Source organism: Mustela nigripes, chromosome 2 (genome assembly GCF_022355385.1).
Source record: "Mustela nigripes isolate SB6536 chromosome 2, MUSNIG.SB6536, whole genome shotgun sequence".
Lineage (NCBI taxonomy): Eukaryota > Metazoa > Chordata > Mammalia > Carnivora > Mustelidae > Mustela > Mustela nigripes.
Window position 1 is genome coordinate 132240708 of NC_081558.1, and position 20005 is coordinate 132260712.

The following is a 20005-nucleotide window of genomic DNA, read 5'->3' on the forward strand; positions in this document are numbered from 1 at the left end:
GAAGGAAGGAAGGAAGGAAGGAAGGAAGGAAGGAAGGAAGGAAGGAAGGAAGAGAAAGAGTAAAGAAGAAATGAAATGAAATGAAACAAAACAAAACTGGACTATTTTCCTACACCAAACACAAAAATAAATTCAAAATGGATGACAGATCTAAATGTGAGATACAGAACAACCAAACAAACAAACAAACAAACAAAATCCCAGAGTAAGGCAGCAATCTCTTTGATCTTACTTCTTATTAGACATATCTCTGGAAGCAAGGGGAAAAAAGCAAAGATGAACTACTGGAATTTCATCAAGATAAAAATCTTCTGCACACCAAAGGAAACAATCAACAAAACTAAAAGGCATCCTTTGGAATGGGAAAAGATATTTGCAAATGATAGATCTGATAAAGGGTTAGTATCCAAAATATATAAAGAATGTAACTCAGCACCCCAATAAAACAAATAATCCATTTCAGAAATGGGAAGAACATAGGGAAAAACATTTTTCCAAAGGAGACATCCAAATGACCAACAGACACATGAAAATATGCTCAACATCACTCATCAGGAAAATACAAATAAAAACTTCAATGAGATCACCTCATACGTGTCAGCAGAGCTAAAATTAACAACAAAGGAAACAACAGATGTTGGCAAGGATGCAGGGAAAGGGGAACCCTCTTACACTTTTGGAGGGAATGCAAACTGGTGCAGTCACTCTAAAAAACAGTCAGAAAGTTAAAAATAGATCTACCTTATGATCCAGCAATTACATACTATGTATTTACCCAAAGGATAAAAAAATACTTTTTCGAAGGTTCACATGCACCCCGATTTTTATAGCATCATCAGCAATAATCAAATTATGGAAAGTGCACCCAAATGTCCATCAACTGATGAATGGATAAAGCAGCGGTGTACACACACACACACACACACAATTGTGCATGCACACACACACGCACACATGCACACATACAGTGGAATATTGCTCAGCCATAATAAAGAATGGAATCTTGCTATTTAGAATGACAAGTAGATAGAACTCGAGTATATTATGCTAGGGGAAAGATGCCAGTCAAAGAAAGATAAATACCATGTGATTTCATTCATGTATGGAATTTAAGAAACAAAACAGATCAACATAGGGGAAAGAAAAAAAAAAGAGATAGAGGGAAACAAGCCTTAAGGGATTCTTAACTAAAGAAAACAAACAGTGCTGCTGGAGAGGAGGTCAACAGGGGATAAGCTAAATGGGTGATGGGTATTAAGGAGGGCATTTGTGATGAGCACTTGGTGTTTTATGTAAGTGACACATCACTAAATTCTATTCCTGAAACTGACACTATATATTAGCTTACTAAAATTTAAATAAAAACTTGAAACATTAAAAAAAAAATCTCCTAATGAGGAAAAGCCCATGCCCAGATAGATATCTTCTCTGGTGAATTTTACCCAACATTTATAGAAAAATTAATGCCAATCCTTTTCAAATTCTTCTGAAATACTGAAAATAAGGGAAAACTCCCAACCTCATTTTATGAGGCCAGTATTACTCTGATACCAAAGCCAAAAAAGGAAAAGGCTTTAACTACATTAAAAGAAAACCACAGGCCAATATCCCTCATGAATTTAAATGCAAAAATTCTCTACAAAATACTAGCAAACTGAATTCAGCAGTACATTAAAAGGATCATTTGCCATGATCAAGCAGGATCTATCCCTGCATAAAATATGGTTCAATATACATGTTATATTAGTAGAATAAATGAAAATATCAAAGGATCATCTCAATAGATGCAGAAAAAGCATTTAATGAAATTCAACATCTGTTCATAATAAAATCTCTTAACAAATTTGGTCTAGATATAAAGAATCTCAAAACAATAGTGTCCACATACGATAGCTAATATCATTCTCAATAATAAAAGATTGAATGCTTTTCCACTAAAATCAGGAACAACTCAAGGGTACCCACTCTCACCACTTCTTTTCAATATAGTACTTGAGGCTCTAGCTAGAGCAATCAGGCAAGAACAAAATAAAAGACCTCAGAATTGGAAAAGGAGAAGTAAAATTGTCTCTCTTTGTAGATAGCATGATTTTATATAGGAAACTCTAAAGACTGCGTCAAAAAATTTAGTTCTAGTAAATGAATTCAGTAAAATTGCAGGATAAAAAATTAACAAGTAAAAATCAGTAGTATTTCTATATACTAACAAATATCTGAAAAAGAAATAGAAAACTGCAATTTACAATACCATCAAAACCAATAAAATACTAAGGATTAAATTTAACTAAGGAGGTGAATGTTCTCTACACTGATGAAATAAATTGAAGGTGAAACAAATAAATTGAAAGTTATCCATGCTCATTGATTGGAAGTATACTATTAAAATGCCCATGCTACCCAAAGCTATCTATAGAGTCAATGCAGTACCTACTAAAAGTCCAATGGTATTTTTTTTTAATAGAAGTGGAAAATAATAAAATGTATATGAAGACCCCAAATAGCCAAAGTGTTCCTGAGAAAGAAAAGAACAGAAGATAACACAATTCCTGATTTTAAGCTATATTATAAAAATATAGTAATTAAGAGGCTCCTGGGTGGCTCAGTGGGTTAAGCCTCTGCCTGGCTCAGGTCATGATCTCAGGGTCCTGGGATCGAGCCCCACATTGGGCTTTCTGCTCAGCAGGAAGCCTGCCTCCCCACCCCCACCCCCACCCCCGCCGCTTCTCTCTCTGCCTGCCTCTCTGCCTACCTGTGATCTCTATCTGTGTTAAATAAATAAAATCATTAAATATATATATATTTATATAAATATAGAGAGAGTAATTAATACAGAATGATACTGGAATAAGAAACAGACACAGGGAACAGGTAAGAACCCATTTATAAATCCACATATATATGATCAACTATTGACAAGGGAGCCAAGAATACTGAATGAAGAAAAGGCAGTCTCTTCAAAAAATGATGCTGGGAAAATTGGATGTTTACATTTAAAACAATATAACTAAACCCATATCTTACACCATTCAGAAGAATTAACTAAAAAAGAAGAAAGAAAGAAAAAAAGGATTCAAATAGAAGATGAGAAACGATAAAACTTGGAGAAAAAAAAACAAACAGGAAAAAAACCTCTTAGACATAAGTCTTGAAAATGACTTTTCTTATTTTGTTTAGATACAATAATGAAAGCATAAGCAAAAAATAAAAAATAAACAAGTGGGACTAAATCAAACTAAAAAGATTCTGCACAGCAAAAGAAAATATGAAAATGAAATGACAACTTACAGAATGGGAAAAAATACTTTCAAACCATATATCTAACAAGCAGTTAATATCCAAATATATAAATAACTCCTATAACTCAAAAGCAAAAATCCAAGTAATCTAATTAAATAACTGGCCAGGACCTCATTTGACAGTTTTCAAAAAATATATATGAAAATATCAATAGATACATGAAAAAGATTTCAGCATCACTAATCATAAGGCAAAGAAAAACAAAAGCCACAGTGGGTTATCACCTCATACCTGTTAGAATGGGTATTATAAAAAAAGATAAAAAATAACAAATGCTGACATGGATATGCAGAAAATGAAACTCTGGCACATTATTGTTGGAACTGTATACTGGTGTAGCTACTATGAAAAACAGTATGGAATTTTCCCCAAAAAACTAAAAAGAGAATTATTATATGATACAGTAATTCTTCTTGTGGGAATATATCCTCCAAAGGGAGTGAAAACACCATACTGAAGAGAGGCATGCACCACCTACTCACAGCAGCATTAGTCAAAACAGCCAAAACATGGAAATACATTAAATGCCCTCGGGAAGAATAGAAAAAGAATGGACACACACACACACACACACACACACACACACACACACAGGAATATTATTCAGCCTTTAAAAAAGAAAATTTTGTCCTCCATGACAAGTGCATAGATCTGGAGGATATTACACTAAGTAAAATCAGTCAGACAAAGAGAAATACTTTATGATCTCAACTGTATGTACAACCCCCACAAAACAAATAAACAAAAAAACTTATTAAAAAAGATCAGATTTGTGGTTATCAGAGGCAGGGGATTGGGGGGTTGGGGAATGGATAAAAATGGTCAAAAGTTACAAAAATCCACTTTAAAATAAATTCTAGGGATATGATAAAACATATGGTGAACACAACTGTACGGTATATTTGGAAGTTAAGAGTTAATCCTAGGGACACCTGGGTGACTCAGTGGGTTAAGGCTTCTGCCTTTGGCTCAGGTCATAATCTTGGGGTCCTGGGATTGAGCCCCACATTGGGCTCTTTGCTTGGCAGGGAGCCTGCCTTCCCTTCTCTCTCTGCCTGCCTCTCTGCCTACTTGTGATCTCCGTCTTCCAAATAAATAGATATTTTTTTAAAAGTTAATCCTTAAAGTTGACATTATAAGGGAAAGAAAACATTTTTTTTCTTTTTGTAAGATTTTATTTATTTATTTGACAGAGAGAGAGAAAGCACAAGTAGGCAGAGAAGCAGGCAAGAGTAGGAGCAAGGTGGTGTAGAGGGAGGAGTAGAAGGAGGAGTGGCTCTCCATTGAGCAGGGAGGCTGATGAGGGACTCAGGCCCAGGACCCTGGGATCATGACCTGAGCAGAAGGCAGCACTTACTGGACTGAGCCACCCAGGCACCCCTCATTTTTTTTGTTTTTTGTTTTTTGTTTTTCTTTTGGTATCTATAGGAGAGGATGGATGCTAAACCTAATTTATTGTGGTAACAATTTTATAATATATGTGAGTTAAATAATTATGCTGTATACTTTAAAATTATATGGTGCTGGATGTCAATAATACATAAGTAAAATGGGGGATAGAAGAAAATATCGATGAGCAAATACCTAGCAAGTGATAAACTAAAATGCATACTACATCACATGCATTTCAAATCTTGCATGCTGTTTTGTGTGTGTGTGTATGTGATGTTTAAAAACCTAAGGATTTCACAGAATTGATCAAAATCGATTTACTGAAGATAAATTTAATGCTCCCAAGTGTCATCATTAAAGGACTTTGTCTTCATAACTTATTTATATAGTGACATATTTTGATTCTAGGGAGCTGATGAACTGGACAATGACTGTGTCTGCTAATCCTTTATATAGCTGCTTTCACATCCAGTAACATTCACCATTCCAAAAAAAAAAATCTGGAAATCTACATTTACTACTGAGATTGCCATCATGAATGAGGTATTTTTATTATTTCTTGTTTAGAAAAGGCTAAAGTTATCATGTAAGTAAATATGCCAACATTCCTAAATAATAGTGGCTTATCAGACTACATAAGCCTTCTTGAGAAAACAATGGAAGAGGTTTTAAAACCATTTCACTATCCACCAAGACGTTTGTTAAAAAAAAAAAAAAAAAAAAGAAAGAAAGAAAGAAAAAGAAGTCCCAGTTCATTAAAATAGAGCTAGACCAACTATTTGAAAATAACTTAACTATGCTCCTTAGATATATCATTGCTGGGAGGAATAATACAAAGATTAGGATTCAGGTGAAGGACATTCTCTACCTTCTCTATCACTAACCAACAAAGCACACTGGCTTCTGGCAAGTGCGAATTTGTTTTTGTTCTTGTTTTCTCTTTATTTTGAAGCAGCATAAAGAAGCTAAAATTTGGGAATTTAACTGAACTAACTTTGCTTTCAGGACTTACCCTTTGGTAACATTGTGACTTTAGTTACTTAGTCACTTTGAGTCTTAACTTCCTATTTTAAAAAGCAGTAGCATAAGCATAACTAGCCCTTAAGGTTACTAAAGTTAACAGAATAAATTAATATATCTAAAAAACCTGGAAAATGATACACCCTTAATCAAGATGGTTCTTTTATTCTTTTTTCTATTAGGTGTTACATATGGAAGCAAAGGGAGTTCAACTTGTGGAAACACTTTAGAAAGGAAAAAAAGATAATGGGACTTTATTTCTATCATCATCACCATCATCCACATGTTGTGAAACAAAGCACACACTGGAATCTATGAAAAATATTTTGCCTGTCCTTTTCTCCCCAGTTTCATTTTGGACTGTTGCAAGAGTAATAAAATGGCACAAATAGCAATCAAATAGCAATCTATATACATCTCCAAACATTCATGGATTGTTGATATTTCTCTCTTTCTCCCTCTTTTCTTTTCCCTTTCCCTCTCACACTCTCCTCACATGTGCAGCATTTGGTAATTAATTGTGTATTATTTATAAATATGATAACATTAAACTTCTAAATAATTTAATATTTATCATGATGAAAAAGATGTAAACTATGTAAACATAATAACCACAAACACACACATACCTCTGAACTTAATATTATCATTTAATACACATTATCATTTAATATTTCATTTGATATACAGTCCCTATTTCCCCACTAGTCCAAAGCCTTAACCATTGCTTATTTTCCAGGAATTGTCATGTCTTATAAAAGCATTTTAAGTACATTTGCAATTATTTAATATTGACTTTTAGATAAAATTTATAAGGGATAGGGAGAGTTTTTTTATTAATCAGAATTTCTAGAGCAAATCATGTCATCTCACAGATTGTAAAAAAATAGAAATTTAATTAAAAACCAATGATAAATTTTCAAACATGCTAGACATGATGAAAATATATTTATACTTTGGAAATTATTGCCAAATTATAGCCAAATATAAGACATCCATGATAAATTATGATGTATCATGAGATATAAAGCAGAGTAATTGCTTAAGTGTTTGGGGTGTCTCCCCAACATTCATATGTTGAAATATTAACCCCCAGTGTGATGGTATTAGGAGGTGGAAACTTTGAGAGGTGATCAAGTTATGAGGGTGGAGCCCTAATGAATGTTATTAGTGTCCTTATAAAAGAGACCCTAGAAAGTTTCCTCACTCTTTCTACCTGTAAGGAACAGTGAAAGGACCGTTAATGAACCAGGAAGCAGTCTTCACCAGACATGGAATTTGTTGGTATGTTGATCTTACACTGTCCAGCATCCAGAACTATGGTATTTAAATACCACTCAGTCTATGGTATTTTGTTATAGCAACCTAAACAGACTAAGATAGAAATAAAGATATGGAATGCAATACATAAAGGAAACTAAAATAAGCAATGTTCACTTACATTAAAACGTCAAACAATTATTGTTCTTATTTGTCATTCTGTCTCAACATTCTTGGTATAATTACAAACTGAGTAGAAGTTGTTTGTCAAATTATACACTATTTAGTTACGTACATCAAGAAAATACTTAAGCTCTACTTATTAGATATAAACTATAAAAGGACACATCACTTTTCATTTACACAGGAGAAAAATCTAATCTAAATTAGTAGTTTTGATTTAACTTTAGTACATTTATAAAAAAACAGGCATGTATGCTCTTTATAAAATGTTTCTACATCTTCTATTATTTTTTTTAAATCCTTCTTCTAGGCTAAGTCTGATAGTTGGGAGAGAAAAAGAAAGTTTAGATAGCTCATTCCCTACAGAGATGTATCAAACTGTGTGCAAAACAGGTCACCCAAAGCCAATGGCAAAGAAATGCTCACTGCTGATTACTGCTTTGTGAGTATCCTATAGTGAAAGATGAATCAAAAGTATTAATATTCCTAAAGTTTACATGCAGCTCCATAACCTTCTATATTGATTATTAGTTTAAATTTCATTGTTCTTTTTTTTTCCATCTCAGATTTCTTTTCACTCACATTTGATTAGTTTGTATTTTTACAAATTAGATTTTTTAAAATTTTTTTCAGTGTTCCAAGATTCATTGTTTATGCACCTCACCCAGTGCTCCATGCAATATGTGTCCTCCTTAATACCCACCACAAGGTTCACCCATCCCCTCACCCCATTCCCTTCCAAAACCCTCTGTTTGTTTCTCAGAGTCCACAGTGTCTAACTTCCCCAAATTCATTTTTCCTTTTCTTCTCCAAATGTCCTCCATGTTATTCCTTATGCTCCACAAGTGAAACCATATGATAATTGACTTTCTCTGCTTGACTTATTTCACTCAGCATAATCTCATGAAAAAATGTTCATCATCATTAGCCATCAGGAAGATTCAAATCAAAACCACATTGAGATACCAACTTACACCAGTTAGAATGGCCAAAATTAACAGGACAGGAAACAAGTGTTGGAGAGGATGTAGAGAAAGGGGAAACCTCTTACACTGTTGGTGGGAATGCCAGTTGGTGCAGCCAGTTTAGAAAACAGTGTGGAGATTCCTTAAGAAATTAAAAATAGAACTACCTATGGCTCTGCAATTTCACTACTGGGTATTTACCCCAAAGATACAGATATAGTGAAAAGAAGGGCCAAATGTATCCCAATGTTCATAGCATCAATGGTCACAATCACCAAACTATGTAGAGTGTAGAAGCCCTTTGATAGACAAATGGATAAAAAAGATAGGGTCCATATATACAATGGAATATTGTGCCTCCATCAGAAAGGGTGAATTTTTCAATAAGTTATTAAAACAAAATAATTCTATGAGTTGTCAGCTTAACATTTAATATTTTGGTATATTGTAGAGAAACCTCAACCTGAGATTCTTATGTAAATGTGAAAATTAAAACTTGGCTTCAATTGAAATACCTTTTTCTCAAATATTTGCATGCTACTTTATTCTGCAAGAGTAGTTGAGTTCTTTGAATTTCATTACAAATTTTATTGGCTGTCAAATTTTAACTACACTTAATTTAGTGTACTTTACTTTTAAATATTTTTGTCTATGTTCCCATCTTTGCTTACTCTAATTTGTTAATCTGCCTCTAATTTGTTAATATAACCAACATGAATTTGTGAAATTTCTGATCTTTTTATTCTTATGAAACATTTGTTTGAAATTTCTTACACTTTCAACTTTTGATCTCACAGACTTTGTAATAACAAGACACCATTTTTTTGTTTTTTTTTTTAATTTATTCTCATTCTTTTAGGATTTTGAATTTTTTTGCTTCTTTGTTTCCATTGTTTATTATAACTAGCTATGTAATGTGGGATTTTGTATACATGTTTATTTTGTCTTTTCTTATCATTCATACTAATTTTAGTTCAATATTGCTTTTATGTTTTCAAATCATCTGTAAGTATTTTTATAAGTCAACTCAAGAAATAGATTATCTTTTGAATAACTATTTCTAAATTTTTGGCAGTATAGTTGAGAATTTTATAATGATATTTTTTCTATCATTGAATAACTCATTGTTTAATGTGCTTTCCTCCATTTTAAAACCATAAGAATTGTTAATATATGTACAGTTAAACAATTTTTTTTCACACAAACACAGTATTTTATCCATGGATGATTTTGAATAGCTACTTCAATTAATTTCCATTGTCAACCATCAGTCTTGCTCTCATATATGTAAAAATAACTTAAAAGGTTTCAATATTGAACCAAAAGTTTCATTTTCTCCAAATTTCTTGTCATGTGGAACATATCTATAAAATCAAACATTGACTCCACTTTCAGTCTGGCAAAACTCAAAAGGAGGCCAGTTATATTGTGTTGTAGGTCCCACCTGTAAACCTAAAGAGAATTGTTCTTGATTTCAAAAGTCAGTTTAAGCAAACGTAGAAATTTTAGGAAATTTAGATAGGAAACACAGATATGCCTATATATATCAACTGTCTCATTTTTCCCTCAACAACCTACAATCTGGCCTAATTACTGAGTCTCTTGATATGTGATAAGAAAGAAAAACAGTAAAGGGATATCAACGTAAGGTTACTAATTCAAAATTTTACTTTTCAAAGTTATATTCCCCAACTTGAGATCTCAATTTTTAACTTTTGAAAGTCAATAGGAGTTTAAAAGATTGAAAATATAAGCAGAAAATTTTGGATAGGGTACTTGGATCTTTTCTCTGTATTGAGGCAGACCTGAAACAAACACATCCGAACCTCATCTCTTATTTTCCTTAGAGGACATGCCAAGGAGGTGTTAAGCCTTCTCTAAATCATGTACAAGCTGGTGGGCTGTTTAAATACTATATTGGTTCTTAACACTAGTATATTATAGGGGTGAATCCAAGTTGAATTATTAAAGTTCAAAATCATTTATAAAATGTCATCACCAAGAGAATTTACTTATGTGTCATACCAAAATGCCATTAACATTCACAGCTCAAACATCAAAGGATAAACTATCTTTACTCCCTCTAGAAAAGAGAGCTGTTAGAGATCCACATTCCTCCAAAGACATTTCATGGATTTGTGACTATCAGACACTTTTAACATTTAAATCCTCTTAAAATATTAGTCACTTTTTCCTTTAAGACTTAACATTTGTGGGGTGCCTGGGTGGCTCAGTGGGTTAAGCCGCTGCCTTCGGCTCAGGTCATGATCTCAGGGTCCTGGGATCGAGTCCCGCATCGCATCGGGCTCTCTGCTCAGCAGGGAGCCTGCTTCCCTCTCTCTCTCTCTCTCTCTCTGCCTGCCTCTCCATCTACTTGTGATTTCTCTCTGTCAAATAAATAAATAAAATCTTTAAAAAAAAAAAAAGACTTAACATTTGTGGGTTTTGCTTTAATAATTTCTCAGTGTCCTTAAACATTGACTCTTAATAAATAGTAATGGTGAGATTATAATTTTTAATTAAATAAACAGTTATCTTTGCTTTATAATGATGTTTGGTTCTCAGTAAATTTATATTTAATATTAAAATATCTTTTTTTTTTCTGATTACACCATTGAAGAGAAATGATTAAGAACTAATTTGTGGTAAAGGCAGTGCAAGATGATTGCTCGGGAAGATCCTGAACTCACCTTTTCCTATAAGCACAACAAATCTACAGCTACATGAAGCACAATTCTCTTTGAAAATCCTTGATAACTACCTGAAGAGCTCTCTCCATTAAGAGATAAAAGGACCACAATGAGACAGAGATGTGGTCTTGCCAAATCCTCAAGTCAACCAACAGGAGAGTTCTCACAAATATTGAACTTCTCTCTGAGAATCAAAAGGTTTGTACCCCCACACTGGGCACCACAATGTTTGGGACATTGTGAGATGAGACAATGAGAGATGAGTTACTTGTTAAAAGCCAACAAGGCTTACCTCCACAAGAACCATCGAGTCATAGGGAATGACGTATGTGTTGTTGTTGTTGGTCTTTTAAAAGATTTTATTTATTTGACAGACAGAGATCACAAGTAGGCAGAGAGGCAGGCAGAGAGAGAGAGAGAGAGAGAGAGAGAGGAAGCAGGCTCCCTGAGCAGAGAGCCTGATGTGGGGTTAGGACCCTGGGATCATGACCTGAGCTGAAGGCAGAGGGTTTAACCCAGTGAGACACCCAGGTGCCCCTGAAGTATATGTTCTTACCAAAAACTGAGGGTTACAGAAGAGAGGGTTTGGGAGATGGGATAACCAAGTGATGAGTATTAAGGAGGGCACGTGTTGTGATGAGCACTGGGTGTTCTATGCAACTAAAGAATCATTGAACACTACATCAAAAAATAATGATGTACTATATGTTGGCAAACTGAACATTAAAAAAAGAAAAAAAGAAAGAAAACAGTGAAATGAAGATAACAGAAAATAAACAAACAAATAAAAAAGAGCACATATGCAGATCACTTACACTGTGATACAGCCCAAAAAAGCAGTGGTTTGGAAAGAGCCTGGACCATATGTGAAGGAAATTCATTTGTTAATCTTAATTTGCTAGATGGGCAAAAGCATATTAGCACTCTCTGGGACAGAAGTGCCTGCAGGTACCATTTTTAAATTTTCTTTCTACCTTGCTAGTGCCAGCACTGGCAGCTGTCATTTTTGCCCTCACATTATAACCTGCTAAAATCTCCCTGGCTGCTGCCAGAGCTCCGCCAGCAACATCAAGTGAGTGTTTTGTTCACTGTGCTATTGCTGAAGTGCTCCCAGAGGCTGCAGACAAGAGCCTCATCTTACTACATCCCTCCTGTGTCCCAAAAAGGGCCAGCAGGTAGATGCCCTAACCTCTTCATGGACCCCCAAACCCAGTAGGCATAAAGTGTATAACACATGAAGCCATTTGAATTCTGGGCTCTGGAGGCCAGGAAGTATTGTTCTCCTGAGCGCTATGGGCGTAAAAGAACCAAAACACACCTCAAGAAACAACCAAATTAAATGGAAGGTTAAATGATAAGGTTCATAGCCTACAGATAGGCCACCCATTCAAGAGCAGGAGAGAGCTATTTCAATGAATACATAGAAAGAAACATAAGTAGCCAAGCAAAATGAACAGAAGAATATTTCCCAAATGGAAGAAGAAAATTTTAAAAAGGCTCAATGAAATAAAGGTAAATTATTTGTTTGCTAAAGAGTTCACAGTAACAGTCATAAAGATGCTTACTGTACTCAAGAGAAAAATGAACAAAGAGAGAACTCCAAAAAAGAAAAAAAATAAGTATAAAAATAGGTCATAGTGCTGGAGAGTTTAATAATTGAACTGAAAAATATACTAGAAGGGTTCAAAAGCCAACTAAGGAGAAGAATCAATGATCTGGAACACATGGCATTGGAACTCATTCAAAGAGAGCAGGGAAAAGAAAAACAAGTTCAAAAAATGAAGATAGTTGAGGAAACAATGGAACAACATCAAGTGGAATAATACTTATATTATAGGGATTCCAGAAGAAATAGGGATAGAAAGGGACATGTTTGAAAACTTCCTTAACCTTGGGAAGGAAATAGATATCCAAATCCTCAAAGTCCAGAAAGATTCAAATAAGATGAACCCAAAGAGACCTTCACCAAGACACACAATAAGAGGTATTTAAAATGTCAGAATCTTAAATGCAGCAAGAGAAAAACCTTTTGTTATGTAAAAGGGATCTGGCACAAGAATATAAACATAATTATTTAGCAGAAATTTTGTAGGCCAGAGGGAGTAGAAGGATATATTCAAAATATTAAAAGCAAAATAGTTCTAGCCATGAATATTCTACCTGGCAAGATTATCATTCATAACTGAAAACTATATTAAGTTTTTCAGATATACAAAAGCTATCAGAGTTCATCACTACTAAAGCAGCCCTAGAAGAAATGTCAAAGGGACTTATTTAACCTGAAAAGGAAGAGCACTAATTACTTATAAGAAAAAGTATGAGTGTAAAAATCTCACTGGTAATGGTAAATATGTAAACGAAGTGGATTAATCATTTATAACACCACTATAGAGGTTAAAAGAAAAGTAGTAAAATTATGACTGTTATAATTAGTTAAGGAATACACAAAAGATGTAAAATACAATTTCAAAAATATAAAACACAGAAGGGGGAATATAAATGTAGATTTTTAGAATGCATTCAAAATTAATTTGCTATCAGTTTAAAAGAGTGTTTTAAATATAGGCCATTATATGTAAGTCCCATGGTAACCACAAAACAAAAATCTATAAGGATACATAAGACTTAATAAGCAAGAATCTAAACACAACACTATAGAAAGTCATCAGACCACAAAGGAAGAAAGTAAAAGGTTAAAGGAACAGACAGAAGCTACAAAATATCCAGAAAACTCATTAACAACATAGGGATGAGAACATATTCATCAATACATTAAATGTAAGTGGATTAAATTCTCAAATCAAAAGACAGAGTTGTTAAATAAAGACGTATCCATATGTTGTCTAGAAAAGACTCACCTCAGATTTAATCACACACAGACTGAAAGTGAAGGGATGCAAAAGTCTTTTTCATACAAAGCAAAGCAAAAAGAAATCTGAGGTAGCTATAGTTATAGCAGGATAATAGACATTAAAACAAAGATTAACAGAAGTTAGAGATAACACTGCATAATTATGGAGGGGTTGATCCAACAAGAAAATAAATCATTTGTAAACGTACACCCAACATAGGAGAATCTAATATATAAAGTAAATTTTAAAAATCAAGAAATTGACAGCTATATAATAATAGGGGACTTTAGCACTATATTTATAGCAGTAGATAGATCATCCAGGCAGAAAATCAGTAAGGAAACAGTGGCCCTAATTGACACATTGAACAGATGGACTAAATAGTGGACTAAATACTGGACATTCCTCTGAAAACAGTAAAATACATTACTTTAAGTACACATGGAACATTCTCCAGAACAGATCATACATTAAGCCACAAAAACAACTCTCAATAAATTTAAAATTGAAATCATATCAATAGGGAGGAGCTGAGATGGTAGAGTAGGTAGTAGGAGGACCCTAGGCTTGCCTCCTCCCTCAAACACAGCTAGATAAATATCAGATCATTTGGAATACCCAAGAAATCAATCTGAGGACTGGCAGAACAAACTGCACAACTAGAGGGAGAGAAGGGGCCACATAATGGAAGATAGGGAGTGTGGAGACATGGTTTAGGGGAGAAAAGAATCACAGGTGCTGTACAGGGTAGGGAGCTCTTTAGCAGAAAAAGGTGAGTGAGAGGAGTGCATAAGGGACTGCCTAAGAAGAACACTTCTCCAAAGCCAATGACTGTAGTTTTAGAGGCCCACAATGTGGCTGGTATAGAGCCCCGAGGGCACTGCAGTACTATAGAGAAGGAAGGCAGGTAACCCAGGAGCAGATGTATAATCTGAGGATCACCTAAGATTCACTGGGAGAGACTACCTTCTTCATGGAGCACATCTGAGAGAGGTGGCACTACCTTTTCAAGGGTAAAAGAGCTGGCAGCCATTTCTCTCTGTCATCCCTAAACACAGGTGCAGAGACATCTGATGAGGGTAGCTAACCTGGATACTAGTTATTTAGTGCGTTTTGCTCTTTACTATACATCTGTGCTCGGGTACAACTGCCCTTTTGGGTCAAATGGGTATCAATCCCAGCATGACAAGACCCTCCCCTAGAACAACGCAAGTCCCCACCACACCAGGTTCCTAAACTGTGGATTTTAAAACTCAGCCTGCCCAGTTGGGATAGTATCCAAAGTATACTGCTCTTTTGCTCTAGGCAGGCAAGCAAACCAGACACAGACAGTGTGAAAACAGTGATCTGGAAAATGCCTAGGATGCACAAGGGGTATTTATTGCTCTTCTGGGACAGCTTTCATGATCGCAACAAGCATGAACCCCCCTCTCAAGACACAAAGGACCTGACTGGCACCATTTTTCTCCCAACCCCTCAGCATAAACCAGCTTCAGTAAATAGCACAGCACCAACACTGGCTGCCTAACCTGCATAAACCACCCCACACTATGCTGATACTACTTTTCTTGGGCAAGTGTGCCTAAGAACCAGGACAGTGAGGCTCTCCCACAGAAGACCAGCCCAAACCTGTGCATGCACCATGTCTTTTGACCAGAATTCTACGAAGCTTCAGTTCTAGTGCAAATAGCATCAGATCTCTTTTAATAAGCAGATCAGAATACATTTAGTTAAAACTCATCTTGCTTTGGCTAAGGTCAAACACTCTCCACTGCAGGCAAGAAGAAAATCTTCAGAGAACTGACCTGAGGGATAGAGCAGCCATAAAACAGCAGCAGAGTACACACAGCACACAGCAGAGATACTTCCTGACACCAGAGATACACGATAAAGCCACTACTCTCAGGAGCAGGAAACATAACAGTCTTTCCTAACACAGAGAAAACAGATATCTAGACAAAAATGCCAAGATGGAGGAATTCATCTTTAAAAGAAAGAACAAGTAAAGGCCAGGGATAATATCAAGACAGATATAAGTAATATGACTGATCCAGAATTTGAAGCATCAATCATAAGGATACTAGCTGGGCTTGAGGAAAGCACAGAAAACACAAGGGATAGCCTTACTTCAGAGATAAAAGAGCTTAAAACTAACCCAGCTGAAATGAAAAATGCAAGAATCAAGATTCAAAACTGACTGGATGTAATGACTACAAGGATGAATGAAACAGAGGAATAAATAAATGATATAGAAGACAGAATTGTTGAAAATAATGAAGCTGAACAACAACAACAAAAAAAAAAAACATAAAGAAAAATATTGGATCACAAAAGTAAACTTAGGGAAATCAGTGACTCAATCAAACATTCATATTATAGAGATCCCAGAAAAAGATGACGGAGAAGAGAGCAAATTGTCAATTTGAGGAAATTATAGTTGAAAACTTTCCTAATCTGGGAAAGGAAATAGACATCTAAATCCTAGACATCTAAATCCACGAGACACAGAAAATCTCTACCAAAATCAACAAAATCATGTGAATAAGAAGACATATTTTAATTAAATTTGCAAAATACAAAAAATAAAAATCTAAAAACAGTCAGACAAAAGAAAATTACAAGGAAAGACTAAAAAGTTTAGCATCAGATCTCTCAACAGAAATGTGATAAGCCAGAAGAAAGTGGCATAAATTCAATGTGATCAATGAGAAAAATATATAGCCAAGAATACTCTATCCAGCAACATTATCATTCAGAATAGAATGAGAGATAGTTTCCCAAACAAACAAAAACTAGATTTTTTGACCACCAAATCAGCCCTCCAAGAAATATTAAAGGGGACTCTTTGAATGAGAAAGACTAAAAGCAACAAAGACTGGAAAGGAACAGAAAATCTCCAGAAACAATAATAAAACAAGTAATAAAATGGCACTAAATTCTATCAATAATTACTCTGAAAGTAAATAGACCTAATCCTCCAAACAAAATACACAGGATATCAGGATGGATTAAAAACAAAAAACAAAAAACAAACAAAAAAAAATACAACAGACTCATCTGTATATTGCATATGAGAGACTCATTTTAGACCTAAGGACACCTGCAGATGGAAAGTAGGGGAATGGAAAAACATCTATCATGCTAATAGACATCAAAAGAAAGCTGGGATAGACATACTTATTCAGACAAACTAGATTTTAAACTAAAAGATAGTAACAGGAGATGAAGAAGGGCATTATATCATAATAAAGGGGTCTATCCAACAAGAAGATCTAACAATTGTAAATATTTATACCTCCAACTTTAAAGTACCCAAATATATAGAACAAATGATCACAAACATAAAGGAAATCATTGATAATAATACAATAATAGGAATGGGTCAACCAGGAAATTAAAGAAAATGATAATGGAAACACAATGGTTCAAAACCTCTGGGATGCAGCAAAAACAGTCCAATAAGGGAATATACAGGAATACAGGCCTACCCCAAGAAGCAAAAAGAATCCAAATAAGCAATCTAAACTTATACCTGAATGAGCTAGAAAAAGAGCAAAATTTGAAGCCTAAACAGCAGAAGGCAAATAATAAAGATTAGAGGAAAAATAAATTTAAAAAATCAAGTAGACAGGGCACCTGGGTGGCTCAGTGGGTTAAAGCCTCTGCCTTTGGCTCAGGTCATGGTCCCAGAGTCCTGGGATTGAGCCCCTCATCGGGTTCTCTGCTCAGCCTGCTTCCCCCCATCTCTCTCTGCCTGTCTCTCTGCCTACTTGTGATCTCTGTCTGTCAAATAAATAAATAAAATCTTTAAAAAAATTTTTTTTAAAAATCAAGTAGAACAGATCAATGAAACCAGGAGCTGATTCTTTGAAAAAAAGTAACAAAATTGGTAAACAGCTATCCAGACTTACCAAAAAGAAAGGACAAAGGACCCAAAATAAATGAAATCACAAATGACAGAGGAGAAGTAACAATCAAGACTACAAAAATACAATTACAAGAAAAGATTAAGAAAAATTATATGCCATTAATTTGGACAATTTGAAAGGAATGGATAAATTCCTAGAAACATATAAACTACCAAAGCTGAAACAGGAAGACATAGAAATTATGTCAGCAAAGACATAAAATAGACAGCAAAGAAATTAAATCAGTAATAAAAGATCTCCCAACAAACCCTAGGACCAGATGGCTTCCCAGAGGAATTCCACCCAACACTTATAGAAGAGTTAATACCTATTATTTTCAAACTGTTCCAAACAGTAAAGATGGAAGGAAAAATTCCAAACTCATTCTATTAGGCCAGAATTACCCTGATTCCAAAACTGAAGACTCCACTGAAAAAAAGAAAATTACAAGCCAATATCACTGATGAACATGGAATCAAAAATCGTCAACAAAATACCAACCAACTGAATCCAACAATGCATTAAAAGAACCATTCTTGTTGATCTGTTCTACTGGACATTTTAAATTTATTTTTTCTCTAATCTTTATTACTTATTATTTCCAAAGAAACACAGATAGCTGACAGACACATAAAAATATGCTCAACATCAATCATCATCAAAGAAATAAAAATCAAAACCACAGTTAGATACTATCTCACACATGCCAGAATGTCTTAAATTAACAACACACTAAACAACAGGTGTTCGTGAGAATGCAGAGAAAGGGGAACACTCTTATTCTGTTGGTGGAGATGCAAACTGGTACAGTCACTCTGGAAAACAGTATGGCAGTTCCTTAAAAAGTTAAAAATATGACTACCTTACAGCCTAGCAAGTGCTTTACTAGGTATTTATCCAAAATACAAAAATACAGACTCATAGGGGTACATTAATCCTGATATTTTTAGCAGCATTATCAACAATAGCCAAATTACTAAGAGAGCCCAAATGTCCATCAGCTGATGAATAAAGAAGTGGTGCGAGACGCATGCACACACACGCACACACATACACACACGATGAAATATTACTCAGCTATCAAAAAGAATGAAACCTTGCCATTTGCAATGATGTGGATGGAGCTAGAGAGTATAAATGCTAAGCAAAATAAATAAGAGAAAGACAAATACTATATGATCTCACTCACACATGGAATTTAAGAAACAGAACAGATGGGCATAGTGGGATAACAAAAGAGAGGAAAACCATATAACAACCTCTTAACTAAAGAGAACAAACTGAAAGATCCTGGAGGGGAGGTGGGTGGGGAATGGGTTTTAAGAAGGGCACTTGTGATGAGCACTAGGTTTTTTATGTAAGTGATGAATCACTGAATTCTATTCCTGAACCTAATATTACACTGTATGTTAACTGGAATTTAAATAAAACTTGAAACTAAAACAACAGCAAAAAAGAATTCTATAGATACTATCTCAAAAAATAAGTTCATACATCATTTAAAACATGCATATTTAGATTTCCTGGAAAAAAGACAAGAGAGTAGCAAAGTAAAGATCTATGTATAATATCAATCTGCAGATCCTAATTGTCTTGTTTGGCTTCTAATTATGCTTAAGCCTCAGGGGGAAGATCAGCTTCTGGCAAGAGTGCAAACAGAATGTTTTTTCCTAATTACAAGTATTCAAAATCTCATTTCCTGATTCTTTTTCCCTTATTTTCCCCTTTATATTCTAGTTTTCCATAGAACAGACCCCTTCTATTAAATGCCTACTAAATATCCCCTTTTTTATTCCTACATCTCCAGGGCAATATCCTACCCACATCCCTCAGGTAACTGCTTTCTCTAAAATAAGGTCAAATTAACTTAGTGTCCTAACCTGTCTCTAATATTAAATGTTCTTACCTGATGTTCTTCTTTGAGGGCAGAGCGGGAATGCTATTGCTGGGCCAGATTTTTTTTTTTTTTTATCTACTCCAAATTACCAGAGTAATGATTACTTATATTTTTAACGAATTTGATAAAGTATCATTAATTCTTTATTAAATACACGTGCAGATGCTAAAATTTCTGCCCTAATTAAAATAAAATTTAAAAGTTGAGAAGTATTATCAAGCAATATTATGTATTACATTGATACCATTTAAAGTCTGATTCTTGTTATCCTACTGGAAAGGAAAATTACAATCTATGCATAGTGCTGCTTAAATGGCTTTAAAAAATCCTTGAGGAGAACACGGGCAGCAACCTCTTCGACCTCTGCCGCAGCAACATCTTCCTAGGAACAACGCAAAAGGCAAGGGAAGCAAGGGAAAAAATGAACTACTGGGATTTCATCAAGATCAAAAGCTTTTGCACAGCAAAGGAAACAGTTAACAAAATCAAAAGACAACTGACAGAATGGGAGAAGATATTTGCAAACGACGTATCAGATAAA